We start from the raw sequence: 12,693 nt of genomic DNA on the forward strand, positions 1-12,693 counted from the left end.
CACAGTATAATCGATCTGATTGCTTCACGGTAGCTTAGCCCATACACTAATTAATGAATTGTTATAAAATTTTATGGCATACAGTATTATAGTCATATTCATAATACAGTATTAGAAACATTGCTACATTCTTTAAAAAAACCTACGATGATAGGCTGATTGGCAGTTGCTCCAATTATGAGAGAGGCGCACTGTATGGTAATGTAATACTTTGAAAGCAAGCCACAAACTTATAAAACAGTAAGAAAACTAACACATTATTAATTTCATATGAAATATCACTCACCTTATCCCTATGTAAAGATAGACAGGTATCTACATACACTTTATGCATTCATGACATACCTAACTTTCTCTTAATTTTTTTGATATGTCTAGGCTAAAATGTTCATCTGTGAGATTTTTCAAATTGTTGCAAATCTCCAAAAATGTTTCTAATATATTTATTGAAAAAAATTTGTGCAGCTCAAACCCATGTTGTTCAGAGGTCACTGTAACTATTTGGTCTTTCTGGTGCTCAGTCCCCTTCTGAGGCTTTATAGGGGCCCCACCCTATGTCACCTCATTAGCACAAACTCAGAGGTGATGAAAGGGGCCCGTTATGAATAACAAAAGACACTCCGATCCCTCAGGAAATGGCAAAGGTTTTAGGCGCTCTGTGCCAAGAACCAGGGGAAAATACCAAATATAGCTCTTACTGTACCACACCTTCTGAATTTAAAAAACAAAACAAAACAAAACCCAGACAAAATACACAAAACAACAGTTTCCAACACATTGGGTGTCAGGCCAAAAAGGAAAAAAAAAAAAAAAAAGGATAGTGATTCCTGAGAGACAGGAAATACATGAAGTGAGTCTTATCACTGTTCCATTACGGCCTGTTGAAAATCTCCAAGCCCCAGTGAAGTGAGAGAGAACTCAGATGGAGCTCAGCAATCTCCCTAAGTTGAGGAGACAAAGCTAGGAATTTGGGGAGTCTAAGGCATCTAGATTCTCAGGGCAGATTAACAGAGAGGAGATAGCTTCAGAGAGAAGACTTCAGCTTACATACTGATCAGTGCATGCCTGGAGGAAACTCCTAAAGGCCAGGGGAAGAACCACCCTACAGTATCAGAGGGGAACACTCTCAGAACTCATGCAGGACTAGGAATAGTTCCCAGTCTCACAATTCAGAGAGAGCCAAAACTAGCCCTAAACTAAACACTGCTTTCGTCTTGCCTAGTAAACCTTCAAAGTACAGCCTCAAAGGATCAAACAGTTTCCAAGCAAGTTAACCCTGTCCCAGAAAAAAGATCAAGAATATTTATAGAGATATAAAAATATCCAGCATACAACAAGATAAAATTCACAATGTTTGGCATCCAACAAAAAATTACTAGGAATGCAAAGAAGCAGGAACATAGGACCCATAATGAAGAGAAAAATCAATCAATTGAAAAAGACCCATATTTAACACAAAGGATTGAATCAGTCAGCAAGAAACAGTTACAGTAACCGCACTCTGTATGTTCAGAAGTTAGAAGATGACTGAATAGGTTAAGTGGAGACATGAAAGATATTTTAAAAGACACTTCTCAGAGATAAACACTGTAACATCTGAGATGAAAATTTCACTGGATGTTATTAATGGCAGATTAGACATTGCAGAAGAACATTAGTGAACTTGAAGTTTTAGCAATTGAAATTATACAAAAACAAAAGGACTAAAAAAAAAAAAAAGAACAGAACATCAGTGAGATATGGTAAAATTTCAGGTGGCCTAATATATGTGTAATTAGAGTCTGCAAGAGTAGGGGAGACAGTTAAGAAAAAAATAGCCCTTGATTTCCAAAATCTGATCAAATAAACTACACAGCAAAGAAACTCAGTGAGCCCCAAACACAAGAAAAACGAGTGTAAATGATTCATTAAAAAACAGAAAATGAAATGTGCCAAAATGTTCACAATTGTTTAATCTAAGTATTACATGTATTTACTGTGCTATTTTATTCACTTATAGTTGACATTTTCAAAATAAATACTGAGAGAAAAAAAAGAAAAAGAAAAACAAGGAGAATTACACCAGGGTTTACAATAATCAAATTGCCCAAGACTATTAACAAGGAGCATTTACTAAAAGCAGCCAGAGAAGAAGACATATTATGTTAAGAAGAACAAATAGTAAGGATGACTACAAATTTCTCATAGGAAACAATGCAAGTCAGAAGCAGCTGACCAGTGTGTTTAAAGGCCACCCCTCCAAATTATCTAACTAGGATTTATAGATAGCAAATATATCTCTCAGAAATGATGGCAAAGGAGACTTTTTAAAAATGAAAGAGTTAATGACTAACAGACCTATATGACAGGAAATACTAAAGGAGGTTTTTCAGGCAGAGGATGAATGATATCAAATGGAAAACTACACTAAGGAAGAAATAGAACCAGAAAGGATAACTATGTGGGTAAGCAAAACAGACTCTTTTTCTTATTTAAGTATCGTTGAAAGAAAATAAACTGTCTAAAGCAAAAATAACAATGATGTATTGTGGAGCTGATACAACATGTGCAAAGTAAAATGTACAGAAACAATAGCATAAAGGTCTGGGGGGGAATAGAAACATGATGCTGTAAGGGTCTTTATACTAAACATGAAGTGGTATAATATCACTTAACAGCAGACTTTTATAAGTTAAAGGTGTGCACAATAAATTGGGAAGTAGCATCTGAATTAATACAATACACTATAGCTCACAAGCCACAAAGGAGATAAAACAGAATTTTATCCAAACATTTAAGGAAGAAATAATACCAGTTATATACAAATGCCCAAATAATTTTAAATAAAGTGGATTAAGAGAAAAAGGAGAGCAAAGAACAGGGACAAAAAGAAACCAAACAGCAAGATGGACCAAATCATATCGATAAATGTGATGGTCTAACCACCCAAAGTAAAAGGAAAAGATCATGAGGTGTCATTTAAAAAGCAAAACCCAACATGCAATCCTACAAGAAACCCACTTTAAACACAAAGACACACATAGGTTAAAACTGAAGAGACGGAAAAAGCTATAACATGCTAACACTAATTAAAACTGGCTGTATAAAGATCAGACACAGGAAACTTTAAAGCGAAGAATGTTGCCAGGGATAAAGAGGGTTATATCATAATAATAAAAGGATCAATTCAATAAGAGGACTAAAACTCCTAAATGTTCATGCACCTAATGGAAAAATACAAAATACATGAAACAAAAACTGATAGAATGGCAAGGAGAAATAGGCAAACCCATAATTAAAATTGGAGCTTTCAATACCCCTTTCTCCATTTTTTTCAAAATAAAACAAGTAAACAGAAAATCAGAAGAGATTTAGAAGACCTGAACAGTCCTACCAACCAAACTGACTTTTATAAAGCACTCCATTCAATCAGGAAAGAAGAGAAATTTTTATTGTGTACATGGAACATTGACCAAGATGGTTCATATTCTGGGTAATAAAGTTAAGTATTGATAAGTTTAAAGACCTACAAATCATGCAAAATATGACTTCTGGTCACAATCTAAGTAAATGAAAAAACCCAAAACAGTAGAATCATAAAATACAATAATATGTCAATTAAAAGGAATGAAATACTGATGCATTCTATGCCACAGATGAATTTCAAAAGCATTATGCTACAGGAAAGAAGCCTGTTACAAAAGAGTAGGTATTATATGATTCTGTTTATATGAAATGTCCAAAATAAGGAAATCTATAAAGAAAGAAAGTAGATTAATGGCTGTCTTAGGCTAGGGAGGTGGGAAGCAGGGTGCAGAAGAAAGGGAATAACTGCTAATAGATACAATGTCTCTTTGGCAAGTAATGAAATGTTCTAAAATTAGATTGTAGGGATGGTTACACAACTCGGTGAATATATCAAAGACATTTAATTTTACATTTTAAATGGGTGACATTTATGGTGTTAAAACTATATATCAACAAAGCTGGTAAAAATAACAATACAGAATTACACCTGAAAAACCCACAAATATTTTTAAATAACACACTTATAAGTACTCCATGGATCAAAAAAAATCCAAGTGTAAATTAGAAAGCACTTTGAATTGAATGAAAATGAAATATAACATACAATTAATGTAGTATGGAGAGAGAAGTTTATTGCACTAAAACACCTATACCAGAAAAGATAAGTCTCATAATGACCTTGCTTCCATCCTAAGAAACTAGAGAAAGAAGAATGAACCCCAAAGCAAGAAGAAAAGAAATAATGACATTCAGAGAAGAGATCAGCAAACCAGAATATAGAGGGGAAAAAATAGAGAAGAATCCACGAAACCAAAGTTCGATCTTTTCTATAGATCTTTGAGAATATCTATAAAACTGATACAATCCTAACCATACTGTTCAGGAGAAAACATAAATTTCTAGTATCAAGGATGAGAGATGACATCATTGCAGATTCTACTGTTAGGAAAAGGATTATTAGGGAATGTTATAAACAACTTCATGTCAGTAAGAATGTAGATGAAATGGACAGATTTCTTGGAAGACACAAATAAACAAGCACACCAAAAAAAAAGTAGCTAACGTGAACAGCCCTTTATCTATTAAGCAGCCGTCTATCATTAAAAACCCTTCCCACAGAGAAAATTACACCCCCAGATGGCTTCATTGTTAAATTGTATCAGATATACAAGGACAAAAATACCATTCTAGGAAGGCTCTTCTGAAAAACTGAATTGAAGGGAATATTCCCAACTCATTCCATAAAGCCAGAATTACTGTGTAGCCAAAACCAGACAAAGATATTACAAGAAAATAAAATTATAGACTGATATCGCTCATGAACACAGGTGCAAAATTCTCAAAAAAAAAAAAAAAAAAAGAAAAAGAGAACAGAAAAAAGAAAATCTAGCAATATATAAAAAGGAAAACACCTCATGGCCAAGTGGAGTTTATTCCAGGATAGTGAGGTTGATATAAAATTCAAAAATCAAACAGTATAACTTACCAAATTAATAAAACAACAAAAAAACCCAAACCTATATGATCATCTCAAATGACCTAGAAAAAGCATTCAATAAAATCTAGCATTGCTACTTGATAAAAACTCTCAGAAAACTAGGAATAACAAGACTGGTTTTAGCACAATGAGCTCAGCTGTCACTTGGTACGACCTTTCAGGCTCTACATTCTCTCCTGATGGGAGAGTTTTCAAGTTGAGTATGCTTCAAAGGCTGTGGAATATGCTAGTCCTGCTACTGGAATCAGATGTACAGATGGCGTTGTCTTTGGGGTAGAAAAATTAGTTCTTTCTAAACTTTATGAAGAAGGTTCCAACAAATGATATTTTCATGTTGATCGGCATGTTGGAATGGCAGTAGCAGGTTTGTTGGCAGATGCCCGTTCTTTAGCAGACATTGCAAGAGAAGAGGCTTCCAATGTTAGATCTAACTTTGGATATAACATTCCACTAAAGCATCTTGCAGACAGAGTGGCCACGTGTCTACATGCCTATACACTCTACAGTGCTGTTAGAACTTTTGGCTGCAGTTTAACGTCAGGGTCTCACAGTGTCAATGACGGTACACAACTCTACATGACGGACCCATGGGTGTTTCATATGGTTACTGGGGCTGTGCCATTGGCAAAGCCAGGCAAGCTGCAAAGACAGAAATAGAAAAGCTTCAGATGAAAGAAATGACCTGCTGTGATGTTGTTAAAGAAGTTGCAAAAATAATTTACATAGTACACGATGAAGTTAAGGATAAAGCTTTTGAACCAGAACTCGGCTGGGTTGGTGAAATAACTAAAGGCATGAAACTGTTCCAAAAGATTTAAGGGAAGAGGCAGAGAAATATGCTAAGGAATCTTAGAAGGAAGAAGATGAATCAGATAATGATAACATGTAACAAACAGCAACTATTTTAAATCTAATACAGTCCCGTGTAACTATTTAGCCCTGTGGATTACTACATACCCATAGACCAATTTTCATTGAATTTTTGTCTTGTGAAAAAAACAAAACAAAACAGGAAACTTCTTTAAACTGGTAAAAGGCATTTATGAAAAACTAGAACTAACATCCTATTTAATAAAGGACCAGAAAAAACAAAACAAAACAAAACTAGAGCCAGTGTCATAGTAAAGGACTGAATGTTTCCCTCTTAAGATCAGGAAGAAGACAATGATGCCCATTAACACTGCTTCCATTCAACTTTGTACTGGAGTTCTAAATTCTACCCAGTGCCAAAAGGCCAAAAAAATTAATCATCCAGATAGGAAAATGAATGAATTTTTTTTTTTAAGTGAAAGCAAGTTTATTCAGGGAGATACACACTCCATAAAAAGAGTGTGGGCTGTCTCAGAAGGCAACTGAGGCTCCGGGAGATGGAGTTGTCTTGGAAAGTCAGAGCAGCCTGAAATTTTAAAAAGCAGCGTAGCATCAAAAATATGAAAGGTTTAGGGATAAATATGATTAAAAGATGTTACGACCTGCTCACTGAAAACTACAAAACACTGCTGAAATTTTAAAAGACCCAAATACGTGGGGAGTTTTATTTGGGGTCTGCAGAAGTCAATATGTTAAGCAGTCAATTATTCCCCAATTAATATATTCACATTCAAAATTCCAGAAGGCTTTATTTATTTATTTTTTCTTTTGTAAAAATTGACAAACTGGTTCTTGGAGATGCCAAGGATCTAAAATAGCCAAAGTGCTATTGAAAAAAGTGACAAAGTTGTAGGATTTATACCACTTGGCTTCAAAATGCATCATAAGGCTACAGTTATCAAGACAGTGTTTTACTGGCATCAAGACAGGCAAATATATCAAAAGAGCAGAACAGAGTCACCAAAAACAAACCTACACATATATAGCCAATGATTTCTGACAAATATGCAAAGGCACTGGTTTGGTAAAAAAGGGTAGTCTTTTCAATAAATGATGCTGGAACATTTGACTATCCTTGTGCAAAACAAAAATGAATAAAAAATGTTGATCTGTACCTCACAACTTTACAAAAGTTATCTCAAAATATATCATAGACCTAAACATAAAATATAAAACTAAAAAAAAAAACTCTAGAAGAAAAATGTTGTGACCTTAGGTTTGGCAGTGATTTCTTAGATATAACACCAAAAGCATAAGTCATAAAAGAAAAAGTTGATAAACTGGGCATCATCAAAATTAAAAACTTTGGCTCTTCAAAACATACTCTTAAGACAACCCAAAGAATGGGAGAAAATATTTGCAAGTTGAACAACTTGCATCTAGGATATATAAAAAGCTTTTAAAATTCAAAATTCAGTAATAAGAAAACAGATGCCTTAATGAAAAATGGAAACAATCTAAACAGACACTTCACTAAAGAAGATGTGTTGATGACAATAGTCAATAGGGAAATGCAAAATAAAACTCCCAGGAGAGAACACTGTGCACCTCAGAACTGCTAAAATTAAAAAGACTAACCATAACAAGTATTGGCAAGGATATGGAGGAAACAGAACTCACATATACTACTGGTGGGAAAGTGAAATGTCAGAATCACTTTCGGAAACAGTTTGAAAGTTTCTTAAAAAGTTAAACATATGTCTACTATATGATCCCACAATTCTTTTTTTTTTTTTTGGTATATATTTTTATTGAAGTATAGTCCGTTTACAATGTTATGTATTTTTTCCCCCACAATTCTTCTCCTAGGTATTTACCCAAGATAAGTGAAAAAATATGTTCATAGACTTGCACATGAATGTTCATAGTAGTTTTATCGGTCATAATCCACAACTGGAAACAACCCAAATGCCCATCAACAGATAAATGGGTAAATAAATTATAGTCTATCCATACAACGGAGTACTACCCAGCATACAAAGGAATAAACTGTTAATACGGCCAACAGTATGGATGAATCTTGAAATAATCATGCTGAGTGAAAGAAGCCAAAGAAAAGTACATACTGTTCTATGGCTCTATTTAAATAAAATTCTAGAAAATGCAAAAGTAATCCATGATGACAAAAAGCAGATCAAATTTCCCGGGAATGGAGAGAATAAGTTAGAAAGAGACATGAAGAAACTTCTGGAGTGATTATCTGATTGCAGTATCTAATTGTACACTTTAAATACCTACAGTTTATTGTATGTCATTCATACCTCAATAAAGCTGCTAAAAACTCATTAAAATGAGCTATAAATGCCTTTTTTAGAAATACTGCATGGTTTAAGAAACAGGTGGTTGAAGTAGTGTGTAGCAAAAACAAAAAAATCATTTTGAATTTCAAAGGTTCTGTTTAAGGCATAACATAAACTAGATCTTTTTTTTAATTATTATTAATTATTGGTTTGATGAAATGCTACCTCCTGATAAAGTCAAAATTCATTAACCTCAGATGGTCAATTTCCCCCCTCAGGGAAACATACTGCATCAGTGGATTTATAAATATTTAATGCTATCATAGAGGACTTTAAAAGTGCTGTACACTATGACTTGTGGAGAAACAAAGTATATCACTAAGTCTGAAGACTAAGATATAATTTAAAAAATGTGTTTAAAAAGAGCATTTAAGGGTGTCAGTAGAGGAAAGTAAAAAGAAGAAATAGATAAGTATGGAGGCTATGAGATAAGGTGCTTGTTAAATGCACTTAATACCTGCAGTTTGGCAGAAACATGAGAATCAGATTGAGCCCCATTATTAGAATAATAATTACAAGATAATGATGAGGAGATTGATCCTCTTTGACTACAATTCCCCATAATAGAAATAAGTCCGAGAAGGAAGTGTTCCCAACTAAGGGTTGACGATCTTCCTGATGACTGAGTGGAGTTTGTTTTGTTTTATTTTTAATTGAAATACATTCAACACATAACACTGTGTAAATATAAGGTATACAACATGTTAATTTGACACACTGAGCACTGAATGTATAAATACATTTAGATATTGAATAGTGTTTTTTAATTTTTAATTTTTTAGGGGGGGATTAGGTTTATTTATTTATTTTTAATGGAGATACTAGGAATTGAATCTAGGACCTTCTGCATGCTAGACACACACTCTACCACTCAGCTATACCCTCCCCACCCTTGAATGGAATTTTAAAATAGAGTGAAGCTGAAGCACTCTGAATCCAATAGCCCATTAGGTGGTAACATGCAAATTGGGCTGGGTTATAGGCTTGAGATGGCTCAGCTTTTCTGCCACATTCATGATTCACTGGTTGGTTTATTAATTACATATTGAGCATCTACTGTGCATTGACACTTGGCCAAGTAGTCTTCAAAATTCTGATCTATATTTTTATCATCTTCTCTTCTCAGTTTCTTGCTATAACCAAATCATAGATGTCCCAGTCACCTCAAGTGAAAGGCCTACCTAAACATCCTCCCTCCTCCCTCCAGCCACTCCCCGCACATTATATCCTCTTCCCTTTGCAAAACTCCTGCTCCTTGGAGAATCAGCCATCTATTTATACTTCCCTCTCCCACTCCCCAAAGCAATCATCTGCTGCCCCTCATTCATAAAAGACTAAGTGCCTGGCTTCAGGCTTCCTCAGCTCCAGTTCCTGCCACCATCCTGAGTCATTTCAACACAAGCCTTGATGACTCACCAGCTAGTCATTCAATTCCTTGAATGCCTCCTCGTTCGTGACTTCCCCTGTTCCACCTCAATAACCTACTGCCAAGTCACACCTAGATCAGTCAGGAACTGCATCATATCAAAACCTAATTCATTTATGCCCCCTTCCAACCACAACTTCCTGTCCTGCTTGTTCAACCACTTGGAGCATAACAGCTTTTGCCTTTGTCCCTTTCTCTCCTTTCTTCCTTCTTTCCTTCCTTCCTCTTCTTTTCTTCTCCTTTTTTCTTTCTCTTTTTCCTTTTTATCTTTTTAACTAATATTCCTCCACTTTCTAGCCACCCTCCTCTCTCCCATATTCACATCTTCCTCTAGTCATTTTAAAAGTAAATACTACTTACTAAACTGTCACATTATTTCTAATTTTTCTGCAGGTTCTTTAGGGTCTTTATGTACCTCATCTGCAAACAATGACTTTTTTTTTTTTCCAGGTTCCTTCCTTTCTAATTCTTGTGCCCTTAATTTATTTTTCTTATCGTATTATTTTATCTGGACACACAGTATGATGATTTTATCTGGAACAAGTATGATGTATTAGTAGAGTTTCTCTGAAAATCTAACCTAAATATTGCCCTTCTCTCAGTACCCAAGGCAAACTCCCCAGTTTAAGCCACCATTATCTTTCACTGGATCATTAATCTAGCCTCCAAAATGGACTCCCCTGTTTTACTCTGTTCCTCTCTATTCCTTCTGCACTTGACAGCCAGAGTAATTATTTTTTGAAAATACAATCTCAGTTATGTCATTGCTTTGCCTTAAACCTTCCACTGGTTTATGATTGCACCTAGAATAAAATCCCAAAGCTTTAACATAGTGTACCTCTTCAAGCCCTTCTTTTTCCTCAAGCCAGGGTTTTGTCTTATTCACTAGATTTTACTCGCAGTACTTTCTTTTATTTCCTGAAGATGAAAAAGCTTTCTGCCTCAAGTCCTCCTCAGTGGCTGTTCCTTCTGCCTGGCATGCTCTTTGCCTCACACTTTGCCTAGAGAACTCCTATTCATCCTTCAGGGCTCAGAACTCCCCCAGAGAAGCCCTCCCACAACTCTAGACATTCAGTCAGCTCTTTCCTTTTTAATATTTCATTTAAACCTTCATTTTTTTTCCTTCATTCTTTTCCTTCAAAGTATTGACTACCTTTTGTAATTACATATACTTATTTGTGTGGCTACTTAAAATATGACTCTCCCATTACACTGAAAGCTCTGTGTGTTTACCCCATCATCCCCAGCCTTTGGCATTTTGCCTGGAAAATAGTGTGCTCTGAATAAATATTTATTGAATGAATAAACAGATGAATGAGGATATAAAGATGAATGAGACACAACTCTGGCTCAGAAAATGCACTCACAAATCTTTCCTTGAAGTCTCAATGATCTATTTTCCTTACCAGGATTAGAGATGGCAATAAGGAGCAGCCTGAATCTAGACCTGAAAATGGCAGGAGAAGCAAAATAAATTGGAGCAAGAAACTAAGCACAGGATTTATTCATTTCCTATCCAAATCCAGAAGCTAGGACAGCTAAAATACCCATGATTGGAATTTATTAGTTTGAATTTAGGCCTAAAAAATTCAATACTTATATTCCTTTTTAAACACTTGTTGTTTATCTCTTAATTTCTTAATACAAGTTCTTCTTAAATAGTGTTATATGTGAGTGACTAAGGGAAAGATTCAGGCTTTTGCCCAGAAGTAAAACAAGTGGCAGCAACTTCACTTCCAAAGTCAGAAGCAGCTGAAGTCACTTTTAAAACACTGCCACATGGTAGGTACTCAATAGATGTTTGTTCAATAAATAAATAAATAAATAAATAGTTCACTGTCAGCAAGAAGATTAAAAACTGGCCCCCTGAGTTGGCCAGCTCATTCTTCCCCCATCTTTAAATCCAAACCTTAAATGAAGGACTAGTGAGGAAAGCACATACATTAAGGCAATGTTAACACTGAGACAGTCAAGTTACAATTCTGTCTAGAGGGTGGCAAGAGAATTCCCCACTAGCCCTAAGAGCTTCTCATCATTTCGGTATGAGAAACATGAGAACACAAGGACATGGCTGCAGGTCATCCAAAAATACTCTGGCTCATTTAAGCAAAAGTGGAAGGAGACTGTGCCCTTCGTTCCCAGTTAAGCCTGGTCATTGGATCAGTTATGAGTCACTACGTTGCAGGCACCAGAAAAATCCACCTCAGACTGACTTAAACCATAATAATTCACTGGCACACAAGGGATGAGTCTGGAGGTAGACTGATGCCCTTCTAAGTTAAAAACAACTAAAACACAAAATTCTTCCAAGAAAATATATACATGTAAGAAAACAATATTAAGCAGGAGACAAAAGAAAGTATGAACACAAGTTTCAGGACAAGAGTTACGTGAGGTCAGGGAAGGCAGGGGATGAGATGGGGACGAGGCCAGCTGGTTAAGACTCAGGTTATTTGTCAAGGTCCTAACTTTTGTATAGTGAGTTTGAGGGTGTTGGTTACATTATTGAAAATATAATCAATACATAAAGAAGCACACTTAGTTGGAAGCATAACAAAAAGAATTTCTGATTCTAGTTTAGAGTTCTAAGCCACTCCTACAAAAAATAAAAGCTGTTGTCACTGGGGTGCAGACTCTGTAATGGGGAGAAGGTTCAGGGAGACGTAACCTTCTGGAATCAGACAGGCACAGAGTCAGAGCCTTATTTTGCACTAAGAGAGGATTCATGCTGAAGAATTTTAGATAAAATAAATATGCATCTCTCTTTTTTAAAAACAGAGAACAAATTTAAAGAATAGCCATTCCTAAATGCAGTAGATTGATGGAATAAAATCAATAAACCAGGAAGAACTATCAGTGAGTGAGATGCTCCTTTCACTGTTAACTGAGAATTTGCAAATGCTATAAATTATTCACTTTGGCATCAATAGTTAATACAATTTAGTAATAGAAGAGCTATCAGATTAGGAAGCTAAATCTTAGGTCACATTTTGACGAGTAAGACCCATAACAGTTAAGCCTGTCTCTTCCTTTACCGAGTTACTCTCAAATGAACAGGATCTTGAAATACTGTATCATGTGATATGTGAGGC

At 35.3% G+C, this 12,693-nt stretch overlaps 1 protein-coding gene and 1 pseudogene across 1 annotated transcript in view; one reads left to right on the forward strand and one right to left on the reverse strand.

The window, feature by feature from the left end:
- Positions 1–12,693, reverse strand: part of LOC102524496 (14-3-3 protein epsilon-like) — a 145,300-nt gene that overhangs the window by 102,812 nt on the left and 29,795 nt on the right. The gene's annotated exons all lie outside the window — the stretch shown is intronic.
- Positions 4,436–5,996, forward strand: LOC102521459 (annotated as a pseudogene).

This window comes from Camelus ferus, chromosome 35 (assembly GCF_009834535.1).
Source record: "Camelus ferus isolate YT-003-E chromosome 35, BCGSAC_Cfer_1.0, whole genome shotgun sequence".
In the NCBI taxonomy this organism is placed as follows: Eukaryota; Metazoa; Chordata; class Mammalia; order Artiodactyla; family Camelidae; genus Camelus; species Camelus ferus.